Source organism: Barbus barbus (genome assembly GCF_936440315.1).
Source record: "Barbus barbus genome assembly, chromosome: 18".
Classification (NCBI taxonomy): Eukaryota; Metazoa; Chordata; class Actinopteri; order Cypriniformes; family Cyprinidae; genus Barbus; species Barbus barbus.
Genome location: NC_136746.1, coordinates 15,971,673 through 15,990,190, shown reverse-complemented (window position 1 = coordinate 15,990,190; position 18,518 = coordinate 15,971,673).

Here is an 18,518-nt window from a genome sequence, read left to right as displayed (position 1 = left end):
GTTTCCTCTGGAGTTCCAGAGGAGGAGTTCCATACAGCTTCCTACGCAGGGAGCTGGAACTCAGTGTCCGATGATGGACGCTATTCAAGATTCTGACAACACTATGATGGAACATTTGACTTCATCATAGCTGTGCCTGTGATGGCATAAGTGAAATATGAATTTTACAAGGAAAAGCTAAGTTTTCTTCATACGGTGTTCTTATGACACTGTTGATCTAAAGCCTAATCTTTTAATTGATAAATGAGATTTACAGCTGATCCTCTTTTTATACAGCAGGCTAAAGTTTTTTTCATTTTTTTTTAAATTATTTTTTTCAGCTGTTTTGATGGTCCACCAGCTAGACCAGCAAAAAAAAAAACAACCTGGGAAATTCATGCAGGTCTAAACTGGTCTTTAATGGGGAAGCCTGTTTCCGCCTCAGAAAGAACAAAAGGGTATTGCAACTTTCTCTCGCAATGTGACTTTATATCTCAAAATGTTACTGTATATCTCACAATGAATTTATATTTAGAAATAACTTTTTACAAAAAGCTTCCATTTGTTAACTTTAGTTAGCTGCATTAGTTAACATGAACTAACACTGAAAAACAACATATTTATAAATCTGAATGTTAATTCCAACATTCACTAATAAATTATTAAAACCAAAAGTTGTGTCTATTAATATTATTGGTAACACTTTATGATATGGTTCCGTTTGTCAACATTAGTTAACCACATTAGTTAACATGAACTACCATAGTTATCACCAGTTTATGTTTCACTCTGAGGCTGAAACTTCCTCCATATATTTCTGCGTAAAGCCAAAGAAGGAGAGTCTCTGCCTATGTTTGTGTGTGTTTATGAGAGGGAAATTGTTAAAGATGCAGAAGGATTAGAGACTCCTGATCGAACAGGAAATGAAGAAGACGGAGAGGAAGAGCTGATCTGGCCATCACAGATATCTTTATCAGCGATCACAGTGCTGCTCGGTCATTTATTGCTCTCAACTTATGGTTATAATTAGACTCTTATGGGTGAATCTTCCACATGTAAGGACGTTATCAGCAGGGAAAAAGTAGCAGGGACAGGGACTGAAGTATGGATTTTCTGTAAAGTAAATCAATCTTTTGTGCTTGTTATGTGAGCTCAAGGCCTTGGGAAAATTCCAGTGTTACTTCCCTCAGTGACATCACCTCACAAAGTAGCTCTGTTTAGTTATCAGGGTCTGTGCACACATTCATGCCAAACACAATGAAATGAAATCTGCACTGGCCTATATTATGCCTTGACTGCTGACAATGCAGGTGAGGGTTAATTCAATCTACCAGCTACCCAAAATATCATAGTCTGGTGGCCATTCCACTTGGCCTGATGCTTTGTGCAATTATGGGTCAGGGTTGAAGGAGCTGCGTGCCGGTGTCAGGGCTCCCACAAAGCACTAATCGCACTGTGAAAGCAGGGCTTTTGACGGCCGCTGACAGGCTGAGGAATTCCAGAGTAGCACAGTGTCTGAGAAAGCCATTGCCACGTCCCTTATAGCCAAGAGAAACTATTTTCACTTGCACCATTTTGAAAAGAAGAAAAACAACCAAAAAAGCCCTCTGACAGGTCATTTCGAACTCCTACGCATAGCTTTCGCTTCCATGGATAATGTGAGGTTACTTGATTTACCTCAGCAATTCAGAGCAGTATAAAAAGAATAAAACTAAATGAGGGTTATCACAGTGCATGAGGATTATCATACTGGGTGCAGTGAGCAAAGCATAATTTAAAGACAGCAGGATTCAAGTCTGTCTGTTTGTGGAGGAAAAACAATGAAACAACAGACAATAGAAAGAGATTGATTCTACCACATCATCTAAAGTTTTAAGAATGTGATGAGACATAGTTCCATTTTTGGTCAATTCATGTTATATAGAACTAAATCTATTGTGTATATAGACATCATTTGGTGTAAAAAAAAATCACAATGAGTGAAATGTGTTCATTCAATGAGTTTGTTTTAGCCAACAGAAATGAGAGTTTTCTATGCATCAACATAATAAAAGTATTATAAAATTGCATTGCATTGGTTTTGCTCTCCTCCTGTTTATTTACCCAATGTTGTCATTTTAGTTCACAAGAATTAAATAATAAAAGTATTCTATTCTATTCATAAATAAATATATGAATGCCAAAATGGTTTCGCTGTATTCACCAGTTTATCCAATATTATCATTTTAGTTCATGAGAATTCTCAAGAATTAAATAAAGTATTCTATTCTATTCTATAAAAACAAATATTGAGAAAATTGCATTTAAATTTGTCCAAATTAAGTTCTTAGCAATGTATATTACTAATCAAAAATTAAGTTTCGATATATTTATGGTAGAAAATTGACTAAATATCTTGATGAAACATACCACTCTAAGCACATCACCCCACACTTCCACTTTGCACATTTTCAAATACAATCTGCACTAATTTGTAGAAGGTTACGTAAGGATAAATGAGTGGGACTTACATACCATTTGTCTTTAGTATTCCCTTTACTCACTTATACACTTTACTGCACTGCACAGCACACGGACACTTTATCACTGACATACACTTTACTTTTTATGGAATCTATATAGAATCATATTCTATTTTTATTCTTCATATCTATTTTTATTCTCATATCTATTTGTTATTTTATTGTATTGCTAGTTTATTTCTGTATATATGTTTACTGTACTTTTTCTATTTGTATTTTTGTAAACTTGAGGTTTTTCTTAATTTTGTTGGACAATTTGTTGGACAGTCGTACAATACATTTCACTACATGTCGTACTACGTATGTATATGTATGTGGCAAATAAAATTTGAATTTGAATTGAATTTGAATTTGAGATCTTTACTTAATATCCTAATGATTTTTGGCATAAAATAAAAATGTATAATTTTGACCAATACAATGTATTATTGGCTATTGCTACAAATATAACCGTGCTTCTTATGACTTGTTTTATGGTCCAGGGTCACATATTATATTATATTATATTATGTTACGTTATATTATTATTTTATTTTATATCATATTATATTATGTGGGATTCACAAAAATGATTAGTCTATTATTTCTTTTAATTCTACATAATCTAATTCTAAGATTCACTGCTAGAGACAATGATTATTTTTGTAATAGGACGTTTGTCTCCAAACCTAACAGTTACTGAGATAAAGTCCTTGTGTCAACTTCCTTATGTGCCAACTAGCCCTGGTTTCTCTGAAATATTTCTCTCTCTCTCTCTCTCTCTCTCTCTAGCGGTAGGACATACTGGAGGCAGAGCAGAAAGGAGGGCACAACAGAACAAACTGGCTCAGGGCAGACTTACAATCCCCTTACACTTATTAAGTTGCATAATCGCAAACTGTCACCCAAATTTTCACAGAAATTAGTCAAGGTGCTTAGTTACTGGAAAAAGAGGGGGAGAGAGTGAGAAGAAAAAAGAGACCCTCTTTATGAGAACATGTGCTAACTGAATAAAAACTCATGTGTTACTATGGAGCATTGTATCTAAACAGTGTGATTACAGTATAGAGGACAGCTGCGAGCCACCCATGTCACTGTAAAGCGGAGAAATACACCCTGATCCCATGTCTTATGTAAGCGCTCTTTTGTCGGGGCTGTTAACTGGGGGGCACTTGTGTTTGTGTGTGTGTGTGTTTGACTGTTCGTGAGGAGGGGTCAGAAGAGACTAGCATCATGTGTAACAGTTCTGGCTACAGGCCAGCTCTTTCAAACACCGCATGCAGCTTATAATTGGGTCCAGGCCTTTCAGATGTAAGTTCTGGAGCTGCTTGCAATTAAGAAAGCAAAAGATGAAGAATATGAACATTACAGACTATATATATATATATATATATGAATTTTATTCATTAATGTTCATATTCATATTCCTTTTTTACATGGATCACAGGAATACTTGAATCTGAGTGGTCAGTTGCACCATCTAAAAGGCTTATATTGGTGCAACTTTCATGTCTATTTTGTCACACTGTGGACTTATTTTTTGCAACCTGCTCTATTGTGGACTGATTATTGATCGTTTTAAATATGACCCAGAAAATGTGTTGATTCCTATTGAAATGATTCAATTTTGCCCACGAAAATGACTGAATTTTTGCGGGTGAAATCCAGTAATTCTAATAGGAATCTTTGCAGATTGAACACATGTTGCCGAGATCCCGTTTTGATTTTAGCCACCAGAATTTTTAAGGCTCTACTTGTGATGTTCACATTTTCATGTAAAAATATTATGATTCGTAACAAAGATGGAAAGAGTAACTCTGCATTTGCATCACACAAATTTTACTACTCAGACTGCACTCCAAACTGTTTTAATGCTTTGACTCTAGAGCAGCTTTGGAACAAATCTGACTATTAAATTACGACCACCTTTAGAGCTGGTTGAAGAAAATTTGACTTCATGGATCAATTTGTCTCAAAACCTCTTCCGCAGCAGGTGGGGATTAGTTATGTAACCTACAATGAAGATGTATGAAATTTCTCCCTAAATCCACATAGACGTCAACGAGTTTGTAATGCATTGTAAAAACCTACAGTCAATATTTACCTTTCAAGAATAAAAGTCTCTTTTATTCCCACCTAGAATCTATTTAATGAGACGCCAATGACGTCATCTGCTGCCTTGCTTTAGTTTACTCTCAGTGGAGCCACAACGCGGAACTTAGCCGGAGTGTCTATGTCCCAGTTTGAGCTCTATAAAACCGCTTTGGGGCTCTTTGAGAGTTGATGTGATTGATGGTCGGCGTGTGAATACTAAACAGTGAAAGTGGTGGCATGCTGAGAGCGCTACACAGAATAGGGTGAATGGAGTGTGTGTGCTGTGCGCATGCTTATGTGTGTATCCAAAAGCTTGATGCTGTTCTGGGGCGTCCAAACAGAGTTAAGCTCTGACTATCTGCCCTCGCTGCCAATGAGTCATAGCACAGGCTCAGAGAACGCATTAGCCATGCCTCCAAAGCTACAAATGATTGCACACAGCTGTTTGCAAATACACCTTCACGTTGGGGTATAAAGCAATGAAAGCTCTTTGTTAAGTCCGTTGATCCACGCTGGCCCCTAAATCTGGACTGTGGGGGGTCTTGTGGTGTTTTTTGTGGCATACGTTTTGTCTATAAAATGTGTGGCCTATACCAACCGAACTGACTGTTAGTTTCTGTTTTAGCAATGACATTCACAGCATGTGATAAAAAATTGATTGAATTGGAGGTTGTGTTATTTTGGGAGTCTCCACTCCTTCCGCTCCACTGCTTTAGTCAGATTAATGACGTTATTCCAAAGTGTTTTGTCTTGTTTTTGGATTTTCTCTGCTGACACAATAAAAAGCAGCAAGTGTTTTATTGCAACAGTGAATCATTTTCCCATTAAATCAGACACCCAGCCTGACACACATTTTGGATGAGCGTAAGTTTGTGTTTGACCCTTGAGATGTGCTGTGGTGAATACAACACTGCTTTTTATGCTTTCTCATGATCAGCATGAAGAGGAGTACTATCATTCTTGGGAACAAGAACTTCTTTCTTTTCTAAGCACTTCCAAATACAGCATTTCTTTATTGACCTTTCAGTTGCTGAATGAATGTGAAAGCATATTTGTGTTTTCCCTCAAAGCTGTGATCAAGTCACATCAGAATGATCGTATTTATGAGCTGAGCACCCATGAAAGCAACCACCATCATAAAGTTTTAATTACTTGTGAGGAACTCTTTATATCCAGAATTTCTGAATTGGATGAGTCCAAAATTAAAAGTATATTTACTAAAGCAACATGGTATTTGATCATAATAAGAAGTTGTGAATAATGTGCTTCATACATTGTAGTAGTTTATTGCAGTTTGCTAGTTTTACTAGATTATGTTACCCATCATTCTCTGTGGCCATCCTTTGCTCTTTGTTTTGTGAAGCTAAACTTCTTTGTTGGGAATTGAAAAACAGAAAAAGACATATGTAACTCAGAAATATGAAAATGTACTGTAACTTTTGAGCAAAAAAACCCATAATATATATATATTTTTAAATTTGGTTAATTTTATTATCAGATAAATGATAAACCATTTATTTAATACATTTATATTTATCTGATTATTTTTGGCCAGGCAAACTTACTACGCAACTTACAATAGCTTAAAAAAACATGGTACCTTTTATTTATTTATTTTTTGTGCCTTTTTAAATACACATTACTATATAAAAAAATCATGCACTAAAAATAAAATGGATTGTACTGATAATTACATCTACAGTATATAGTAAATAAGATTATATTATAATATTATTGTTAATCTTATTAAAAATATATATAAAAATATACATAACTTAAAAATACATAAAATGTACATGTGCGGCTAGTATATGAGCATTGTAGTGTCAGAAACATGCTGTTTTTGTGTGTTGTAGAGGTACTCGACAAATTATATTAAAGTACTCTTAAAAAACACACAGAAAATATACTGGTAATTTTCTGCCAGGATGTTATCCACTAATTTCACAGACATTTCTGTTAAACCTAAAACACAACACAATGCAGTACACAATTCAGGTAAAACACCTGTCAAAAATAAATAAGGAAAATTCCTTCATATTAATACTGTGTCCTTTTTTGTAGATCAAAATGCATCAGACTGTCAATTTAGGAAGACGTGGCTAAAATCATTGTATCCACTGGGCATTCTGGATTCATCCAGGTCACACCCAGAGAACAAATATACAGTCCATTAACAGAGACTTCCTCAGAAACCCTCCCCTGACTGCAGATCTGCTGACTTAATTCAGCCTCAAAACCTCCTTTTATCACAAGTACATCATAGAGTTCAGAGAGAAGTCACTGCATCTCTGGAGAAGCTGATGAGCAATGAGAGGAGGAGAGCTGAAGCATATAGAAAATAGATAAAATATGATTTCTTCAATAACATTCATTTAAAACATCAAACTAAAGCTGAGTCAACAGGTGAGTTGCATCACTGAATGAGTCCAAAGCATTTGACTTTAACCAGAAAGCTGTCCTCCAAAATTACCCCTTTCCCAAGTAAGCTGTTTGACCATAAGTTGCGTTTCACAGCTGAAATCTCAAAGGGGAGATGGGATGGAGAGATCAGATAGGACATTTGAGTTGAAGCACAACAGTTTCTCTCCCACTCAGTTTCCTCTCTGACCTCTCCACCCTCTCTGCATTAATCATCAACACACGTCCAGAGAGGAACGGGCCCAGTTCAGTCTCAAAACACTGAGCTTTTGAATGCATTTCGTTTAGTGTTGATTTATGGATATTCCGACTTAAACTCTAATAATAATGTTTTTGACAAAGTTCAGCTTTAGCATGTATATAAAATTTGCAGTCCTTCTCTTTCAGGAAAATGAATCAAAATAATGATGACTCATCCTGCACTACAAAGATCAGATGTCCAATCAGATGCTCTCTTGAGTCAGAATAATGTCCCGCCCACCAATACCACATGCAAGTGTGATAATATGATAATATGAACCCTTTCATTTCCACATTTTTTGAAGTTTCTTTTTTTCATTTGGTTACTTTTAGGCCTATCATCAGATAAATGATATATTCTTACTTTCAGATTTTTTTTTGTCCAATGCACCTATAGTGCACATCACATACCTGTGATTTTCTATCCTGAAGACCTTAATTAGCTTCCTCAGCTGTGTTTGAGCTAAACTTTTCTATATTCTATAGTTCGCTTATATTCCGCTTTATATGCTAGCTTAAGCCTCTAATAATTCTCCAAATATGGTTTGGTTTCTGGGCCTCATTCCATTTGTCACATGTATAATTGTGTTCGTTGGTGTTGCCTTGCCCAGATCCGGTATTTATTCAGCATGTCTGTGCGGGAGAGGAACAGCAGCCGTTATCTCCAGTGATAATAGCAGAGTGACATAAGAGGATCCGTCAGTGTGGGTCCAGCCATGTTTTGGAGAACAAAAGGCGGAGAGAAAAACAGAATTAGCAACATGGAAAAGCAATGCAGAACCGGCTGTGACCAGATTTATTGTATAAAATTTTTTTAGCCAAGTCATTATAAGTGCTCAGAGAGCAATAAATACTGTAAACAAATGAAAGGATTATACATCATCTCACATAGGCTAGACACATACACTCAAAACATTATGCTAGCTTGCTTTATATGCTATAAAATGCCTGTTGGTGCAGAAAAAGTCATATGACTGAAATTAAAAGAATATGCCACTTCATATGCACCTATTGTTGCAGCGTAAAGATGACATTAGACTATGATCTGTTTTGTGACAGATTGTGTTGGCTCAACTATGCTTAGATTCAGAGAAAATGTATGTAAACATATCAAATCATTCTAAAAACATTGTAGCCATCTTTGCTCTCATTAAGCAGTTACTGCATTTTGCCTTTGTATGGCAGAATACTCAAGCTACAGTGAAGTAAGGTAGGACGTTTTAGAAAATGACCAGCAGTCAACTGTTTCTGCCAATAAAAATGTCTAAGGTTATACTATATGGAATCAGTTATGCAATTGCTGGAGATGGCCAAGAAGATTACGTCAGCATATGGAAACCTCAGTTATATCCCCTGGCTGTACTGCACTGGACAACATATTAATCTATTGCTCTGATTTCACCCACTGTTCACTTCAACCATATATGATCAGTTGCTTGTGGGATTTCCCCCCCCCCCCCCCCCCAAAAAAAAAAAGAAAACTTGGAGGAGTGACATGCACATAGACGAAGAAATGATAAAGACACTGCACTCTTGTTTTAGACAGTATTTTAGACACGATTCACATCCAAAATGTGCAGGAAACTCACCGGTGTGTAATGATGACAGCAGATTGTCTGTCATGCGTGGACTGCCTCCGCTTTCCTGCGTTTCATGTGAATGTGTGAGGCCTGTGCAATGGCTCATGACAGAGATCCAAGCACGTTCTCAATGAGATAAATTTTTCCACTTATCTGCCTTATCTCCTGGAGCCATCCCTGCCTCCATCCACCCATTTCTTTTTAAAAACACGGCATAATTCCAGCTCTTTTTAATGGGTGATTCATTGGGATATTATATTTAGTTATTTTCGCCTCATCAGCTCCCAAACCAACTAGCCCAACCACAGTTTCCTGGTGTAGAACTCCAGAAATTATTCTTTTAGATTTGTTTAATAGTAGTATAACTTAATCGTAATTATTTTATTTCTATAATAAACTCTGGCTACTTTTCTTATTTTTATTTTATACACATTTTATACAGGCACTACCATTCAAAAGTTTGAGGTCAGTACGATTTTTTAAATGTCTCTTAGTCTCACCAAGACTGCGTTTATATGATCAGAAATGCAGTAAAACAATAATATTGGTAAATATTGTTACAATTTAAAATAACTTTTTTCTATTTTTGCTGGTGGGAAAGTTGAAGTTTCAGCCATTACTTCAATCTTCAGTGTCACAGGATCCGTCAGAAATCATTCTAATATGCTCATGTAACATTTAAGTAAAATTTTGGATTCTTTGATGAAGAGAAAGTTCAAAAGAACAGCATTTATTTGGAATAAAATATTTTGTAACATTATTAATCTATATAAATGACATTATAAACATTAGAAATGATACCTTTTATCAATTTAATGCACTCTGGCTGAATAAAATTATATGAGAACTCCTCAGTTGTTTGATGACCCTTTGCCAAGACCCCTCGTTACTGTTGCTATGTCCGACAAGCCATGCCATTCTCACTCCACATATCATGTTCCCACGCAGTGAAAAATACATTGCAAAGCGAAGAGGGAACTGACAGACATGCCGACAGACAAGTCACAGAGCAGGTTACTTTTGAAACAAAGTCTTTTACCATTTTGTGGCTCTTTAATGTGTCGTGACAGATCGCTGTAGCACCTCAGTTGCAAATTGATTATCTCTTCCTCTTTACTAGTTATATCATGAAATAAACATGAATGAATATCAGAAGATATCTTGTTTCAACTGTGAAAGGACATCAATACACCATTTTTCAAGTTCAGGCCCACCACCCGACATTGAGCTGCTCTCTTGTCTGGTTTGTTTGTCAGACAAAAGTGGTGGACTCGGCGTTATGATCCGTCAGATTGCCTGTCAATCAAACTCCCTGTGAAGGGTCAAATTTATTTTTTATTTGAATTTAAATGTGGAAAAGTCTGCAGTGCCTTGAGCATACTATGATTTATTAAATCTATTACTTATGTGGGATAAAGGGTGCAAATGACATTTGAATTTTTGATATTTAATCTAAATTACTCAATATCACTCCCACAATGACCTAATGACCAGAATTTATAGGCTGTGGACAGCATGAGATGTGAGAGGAAGGTTGGATTGCTCATTAAGACAAGTTGCAGTGTGGTAAACACTCTAATCTTCTATAATCCCCGTTGTCTCAAATGTAACATTCCCATCTCCTCTCATCCACGCTCTGCTAGTCTTCAGTGCTCAAATCGTTATATTCCAATTATCAGCGATTGTGTTTCGCCCCTTCGGCATGAAAGACACAATGAATAAAAGATCAGTGTTTTTCTAAGGTCCACGTCAGTGGTGGTAGAAGATTAGCTGACATTGGAGTACAGACACAACTGTTTAATTCAAGTGTGAACGTGGCCTTGGGAGAATAATCTGATACTAATTTTGAAAGAATGTGATCTTTTCTTTTCTTTCATTTAGAAGGATTGTACAGTGCAAGTTTATAGTAGTTTGTTATTGTTTAATTTTGAACAAACATTTAAAAATACTGTGTTGCAATTCCCACAGATGTCTTCTGCTGCTGAGGACACCATAAGGGCTGCAGCTGTAATAGATACAACAGCTGGGGTAATTTGTAGAGAAAAACAGTTATGAGTCATATTAATGTTTTGATCTGCTTTTATTATTTTTGGTGTGTATTTATGACTTCATACCCTGGTACCTTGGGAAAGATGGTCGTAGCTTCTGTGTTTTTAAGCACACGTGAACCCTTTTGACAGGATCTGTGTATTTCCACAGAGATTCGAAAGGGTCATCAGTGGAACAATTGACTTGTGCATCTGCATCATGACAGCTGGGCTCACCCCATTAGTATTCAGTTCAAGGCCTGGTGAATACAACCACTTTCCAAAAGAGACACGCATTCAACTCAAGCATATTGTCAAAGATCAAGTCCATCTATCATGGTGTTCTTGGTCCTGACCATCCCTAAACCATCACATATTTACCAGCTAGTCTGGTTCAAAGGCATTGGACTTTGAGTGTCAGAGAGAGATCAGATTTCTGATAAAGTTGCTAAAGTCTGAGACCACTAGTGAAAATGTTGTTTTCTATTTTATATTACAAATTATATTATCTGCAGTGTATAAACTGTATAAAATGTATGTTTAAAAAAAAAAATGTTTTAATATTTGTAATGTCCATGACCACACCAAATTTCAAACAGTTGATGTCAGAAATTAGTTTATTTCATTAGTGAGCTAGAAATGTTGCTGAATCTTAAATATTTAGGATATATTATATGCCATAAATGAACCTCTTTGTTTATTTCTCTTTAACCAGAATTTTAAAACCCAAATTTTCAATGTGGTCTCAGACATTTGGAACCTATTCATTTTATACAGTGTATTCTGTTCCACAAACAAACAAACAAATAAAAAATGGGTTTTTATTGCATCCCAAATTATATAAAAATACAGTGAAAACAGTAATATTGTGAAATGTTATTAGCATATTATCATTCTAATATGCTGATTTGTGCTGAAAGAACATTATCACAGTTGTGCTGCTTAATATTTTTATGGAAAATGTGTTTTTCAGGATTCTTTGATAAATAGAAAATTCAGATGAACAGCATTTATTTGAAATTGAACAATTTAAAAATAATCACTGTCACTTTTGATCAATTTAATGCATCCTTGATTTAAAAAAAATATTTAAAACAAAACAAAACTTACCCAAACTTTTAAAAAGTGGCATAAGTATAAACATTAACCAACACTTTATTATCTTTTGCCGAGTTTAGTTACGCCATAAAGAACTGCCATGCCGCGTATGTAAGGTGAATGTTTAACATGTTGAGCACAGTGATGTAGCCTTGCAGCGATCAGCTGTGTTACCATAGAGCCCTCTAAAGACTCACAGTGACCCAGGCCAGACATGCCAGTGATCCCAGCTCCCCTTTTTGCCAGGTTACTAAACGCTAGAGTGATCAAAACAGGGCCAAGTCCCGCCTCCTCCATCCCTCTCTTTTCAGCCCTCCCCTCTCTCTCTCTTTCTTGTTCGTCTGTCCACTGCCTCCCAGGCTGTCTGTCTCCAATAGCGATGTGTAGGCAACAATGGTGAACTCTTTGTACCATGAAGTGCTATGGAGGCAGGGCCGCATGAAAGGGCGCTTTAATAAAAAGCCTTTAAGAAACAATGGGAGACATTTTTCTCTGCTAAATTATTGCAGTTTGGTTGAGTGTATTAAACATTCTGATAACAAGTGACATGCATCATTATGGGAGATAGATGAGATAGCATGCATTAACATCAACTTCTGTTACTACTGAAATAATGAGTAGCTCAACTGTGACCTTTAGGATGAATGTGCAATGACCAAGCTCCCTCATACATATTACATCAGATTATTAAGTGAGTTTGGCTGCATGGTGCTGACAATAGAGAGGTGGCCACAAATCACTTTAAACGCCGACCAGTCAAGGCTTTAAGACCAGGATGCAGAGTATTGCCACCCAAGCAGTCTTTGAGTGGTTTTTAGGCCTGATTATCTGACATCTGAGGCCCAAGCATTCTGTTAACTGCCTCCTACTTTGAAACTTATTTTTCAAGTGAGATATTGTGCTTGTTTTTCCCCCCTGCAAAGCAAGAATTTGTCTCATATTTTCTTAAAGTCATTATGATATTGAAATTAATCCCATATCTATTCTTTAAACTAGCGTTGTTGATTTTATTGTGAACAATTCATGTGCGTACAGCATGTTTCATGTTTTAAATATTTTCTGACCTCCTATTTTTCATCTAAATATCATAGCACAGTCTTTAACATTTCCCTCAAATGTAGGACATTATCTGTTGCTACTTCCATTACATTGCAAATTTAACAAAATAAATGCAAGACCTAAAGTAAAAAATTAGTGAATTTAAAGTATGGAATGGAAAGATACAATGAATACCAGACAAACAAAACCGAAATCTATGAATTAACTTAACTTTTCAAAATCAAATCAGTATTTTGATTAATCTCAAATCAAATCTTTTGAATCAGTTCACTAAAAAGGTCCTTTATTTAGGGTACATGGGCAATAGGTGACAATAGGTGAATTCTTTGCTGAGAGAGTCACTGAATTATTTCTCAAATAATTTGTCCAAACTTTGTTCCCTCAGTTGCTTAAACAATCATTCAATGAAGGTCGCCTGTTTGTTCATTAGGTCTAATTAACCAAACTCTTTTCTATATGCAATAAAATGGTATATGCTCTTAGCCTTCTATAGTCAGTCTGAAAATTAGTCACACACTTCTAAATGCAGAAGCTGTGAAATCGTACCATAGTGCACTATATGTGTCATTTACTGTATACAAAATAAAGTGAATGAGTGATTGATTTTAGAAGAAGCTTTTGAACGAGTCAACGAGTCAGTTCGTGTAAGTTTGTGAACAAGAATTATTTGTTTAAAACAAAGAATCATTCATGAAATGAAACACTACTATGCAAACTTTCAAAGAAAGAAGTTCAACGACTTTACATATCCAACACAGGGATCATATAAGTGTCTAGTGAAACTTTTGTTCCTTTTCACCACGTCAATCTGTCAAGAATCAAGATTCAAGATTCAAGATTTTTTATTCGTCACACACACAATTATACAGAGTATAACCAGCAGTGAAATGTAAGTCAGGTCCGCTCCAAGGACAGTGCAATTATATAGAATACAAATATTAAGAAAAAGAAAAGTAGAAAAAAAAAATAAAAGAATAAAATAAAATAAAAGATAAAAAAATATAAATATAAATGTGCAGGTCAGTATGTTGTTGACATAAATAGTAATATAACAGGAATGTGCAAAAACGTTGTACAGGGTATTTAAATAGCAGCAATATGTAGAACATTTTTTTAATAGCTTATAGATATATTGATATTTACATGGAGTCAAGTTATGACACAGAGTTAGAGTTTAGGAGCCTGATGGCCTGGGGGAAGAAGCTCCTCCTAAGTCTCTCAGTTTTTGCCATCAGGCTACGGAAGCGCTTGCCAGATGGTAGCAAAGTGAATAGACGGTTACCAGGGTGATTAGAGTCCTTGATGATTTTAACAGCTCTACTTTTGCAGCGTTTGAGGTAGATGTCCTGCAGAGAGGGGAGAGCAGACCCTGAGATGCGCTCAGCTAAGCGCACAACCCTCTGTAGTGCTTTTCAGTCCTGATTGGAGCTGTTTCCATACCACACTGAGATGCACTGAGTCAATACACTTTCTATGGTCCCTGAATAGAAAGTTTTCAGGATTGCTGGTGAGACCCTGAATTTCCTCAGCTGACGCAGATGGTACAGTCTTTGCCTGGCTTTCTTAACCTGTGTTTGGATGTGTGTAGTCCAAGTCAGGTTCTCGGAGATGTTTACACTGAGGTACTTGAAGCCAGTGTTCGAACTATACCGTGGACTTTGGGGGAGCCCACCATTTTATATATGGGTATATATGGGTTCGTGCGCTTGCGCGTGGAATTCTTGCGTTGTCATCCCCGCGGTAGGTGTGCTAACAGGGCTTGCAGCAGCTGTTTCGGTCGTGCCATTAAACTGCCTTGTGTTATTTTGCCATGGTGTCTATATGATGCTAACTGCAGAATGGATTTCAAGGACTGCGCGCACAGATCTACGGCCAATGCTGAATCCAACGTTTATATTTTTCCTACGAATCTTTGAGTTAATGTACTAAACATGAGTTGAATGAATTTGCACCGCAGCGCCCCCACACCTTGATGCTCATGACAAGAATAGCATGTATAGTTGTCTTTATTGAAGTTAATTAGGTTTAAATCGCCGTCATGCATGAATGAATTATATTTTTGCAATTTTACACATAATAATACAAGATAATCACATTACACAAAACTGAAATTGCACGTCAAAATAACATATTGTCAATATTTTTTGAGACCCCCCAAAATGTCACAAATCACGTTTTCAGGGGAGCCTGCTTGAAGCTACTCACCCTCTCCACAGGGGTCCCACTGATCATAAGAGGAGTGTAGGGCTGCTGCTGTCTCTTCCTAAAGTCCATGATCAGCTCTTTGGTTTTGCTCATGTTCAGAGAGAGACAGTTGTCCTGGCACCATGATGCGAGTCTCTCTACCTCATCCAAGTATGCGGTCTCATCATTGTTGGAGATGAGGCCCAGAACCACAGTATCATCAGCGAATTTGATAATAGATGTGGAGCTGTGAGAGGACATGCAGTCATGCGTGTAGAGAGAGTAGAGCAGGGGACTCAGGACACAGAGTGTTCTATGTTCAGAGTGATGGAGTTTGAGGTGAACTGGCCAACTTTCACCACTTGAGGTCTGCCGGTGAGGAAGTCTTGAATCCAGTCACAGAGTGAGGAGTTTAGGCCGAGGTCTATGAGTTTATATGCCAGCTTGATGGGGACTAGAGTGTTGAAAGCTGAGCTATAGTCAGTGAATAGCAGCCTTACATAATTCCCATTGTTGCTGCCCAAGTGTGTGAGGGAAGAGTGGAGGACGAATCAGAGTAGCTTTCGCCTTTTCTGGATGCAAAACAACGGCGGTATTCAGTGTGTTCGTGATTTAGAGTGTGCTAATTGGTCCCAGAGTTAAATCTTTAGCATTTGTCTGCATAGAGGATACTGTGCTACAGGATAAACAACTGCTTAACAGCACACTGTGTTTGAAAGTCAGAAACACTGATGCACTGATCGCAGATGAAGGCACCCAGTCAAAAGCCTTGCTGTTAATGCAATGCATGACTCTGGTGTGTTTTCCCAGTCACCTTAAACTAACAAGCCATATGTTGTTCTGCAAGGCACTGAAAAAAACATGAGGAATCTGGTTGTGTCTGTGCTGTTCATGCTATTAGTGTCATAAAGAGTGGATTGATTCCATATATAAGGGCTCAGACTAAAAAAACCTGCAGAGTAACTGAAAACTCTTGATGTACTGCAACATACCACACAATTTGTAGGCAGTTAGATGCATCTACATAGTGTAGAAACTCTTCAACACCTGCAAAGAAGTAACTGCATGTACATTTACTGCTAAGAATCTAATTTCTTCAATGAAACATGCCTACATTTTAACATTCCAAAAGAAAACTGGGAAAACAAACTAAACGATAGCATTTCTAGCTCTGTCGTGACAGCAGTTGTGATACTGTTTTGTGCTATCGCACATTCTTTGCCCTGAGGTTTAACCTGGCACAGATGCAAGCCTTTCTAATCATTGCTTTGAGCTGACAAAACCTCCCACATTTCAAAATAACATCCTGATGCAGACAGTGTGATGACAATTTTAGATTCCAAGGACAGTTAACTTCCCTTCTTCCTGGTTACCATTGTGCTCTTGTGATAGCAGAGCTCCTCAGGGATGAATGCAACCCCCCTTTTTCCATACCACAAACTCACAATGGCTTATGAAGAACTTTTATATGCAAGACATAAAGCTTGTGGGATGCTACAGTACATGTGTACAGTTGTGTCTGGATGGTACTTTCTTAAACTGACCGAAATTATCATTATATTCAAGTTTCAAGTTTCAAATTTATTCCAGGAATACATGGCCTCTCGGCCCATAGTTCCACAAAATCATAATAACATGGGAGATAATCTTTTCTTCATTCCATGGTATGTATACAATGCCAATCTCCATGCATATCCTGAATTACAAACACTTGACACATCAATACAAACATCACCAACAAGCGCAAGGTCACCTAAGTATTTCTTACGCAAATCCTCATACAAGGAACAATCATACAAAAAAATGCTTCTCATCTTCTATCACAGAAATATTTGATGTTAATTTACAATAACTACAGATTCTCTCTGCCATTGGTGTATTACTCCATCTGCCTGTTTCTATAGCAAGATGATGACTTGAACATCTAAAAAGGAACAATGATCGTACCAGTTGCATATTATACACAGACGCAATGTAGCTCTCTTGTATCAAAGAAGTCTTGCATTGTGAATATTTATTTAACTTATTATTTTCCAGAACTGATGTATACCATGCCTCATTATGGCAAGCCGTTTTGACTTTTATTCCTTCACATGATATGAATTCTTGATATTGACTCGTCACAATATCAACAATTCATTTTTTACTAGTTAAAATGCTACTTCTTGATATCAACAATTTAATTCTTGATATCAACAATTTAATTGTCACTAGTGACAATGTTTATTTCTGATATCTGAAAATGTATTTCTGATATCAACAACTGGGAGGGTAATTTCTGATATCAACAATTTAATTGTTGACATCAAGAACTAAATTGTTGATATCAAGAATTAAATTGTTGATATCAAGAATATAAATTTTTACTAGTAAGAATTGTATTTCTGAGATGTGAAATTGGAATTTTAACTAGTAAGAAATTAATTCTTGATATCAACAATTTATTTTGAATGGCAGGCTATGGTGACATTTAACTAGTGAAAATATAATTACAGATATCAACAATTTAATTCTTGATATCAAGAATTAGCATTTTAACTAGTGAAAATTGAATTGTTGATATCAAAAATTAACAAAATTTTACCAAGCACATTAAGCAATTAGATCCCCCTATAATTTCTTGCATCATTTTTATCACCATTCTTGTATAGCGAAAAAATCACAGCCTCACACCAAATCTCTGGAAAGTCCCCTGTATCTAGTATTTTGTTATATAAAGACAGCATTATAGGACACAACACATGTGATGCTTTCAGCATCTCAATAATAAAACCGTCTGGTCCAGGGGCCTTTCCATTACTCATTGATATAATAACTTTAAAAATCTCGTTATGAGTAATACTACTATCTAAAATTTCATCTTCATTAAATAATGCAACTTTATGATTATTCACACAATCTGTGACAAAGTTTTTAAAGTCAGCATCTATATTAAATTTTGAATCAGAAAATAACTTTATAAAATATTCTTGCCACTTATCATGTGCGATATTATTAGACTGTATATTATTAGACCTTTTCTTCCATAGCTGCAAATGTTTTCCTGTAGTATATTACCTAAAACATTTAAATTATACTGTTTTTTTTTCTATTATATACTTTTTTTAATTGTCACTTCTCAATAATTTAATTGTTCATAGTCTCCGCACCTGTTCTTCTGAATTAAAACACTATATTTTACAGATTTCTGAAATGAACAATCTTCATCCTACCACTGTGGTTGTTTAACTTTAATTATAGACTTTACCTGCTTCATGTAAACAGTCTGTCAACATCTTAGCTGCTATATTAGTGTCTTCTTCCACTGCAGTAGAAAAGCCACCTAAAAAGTTTCC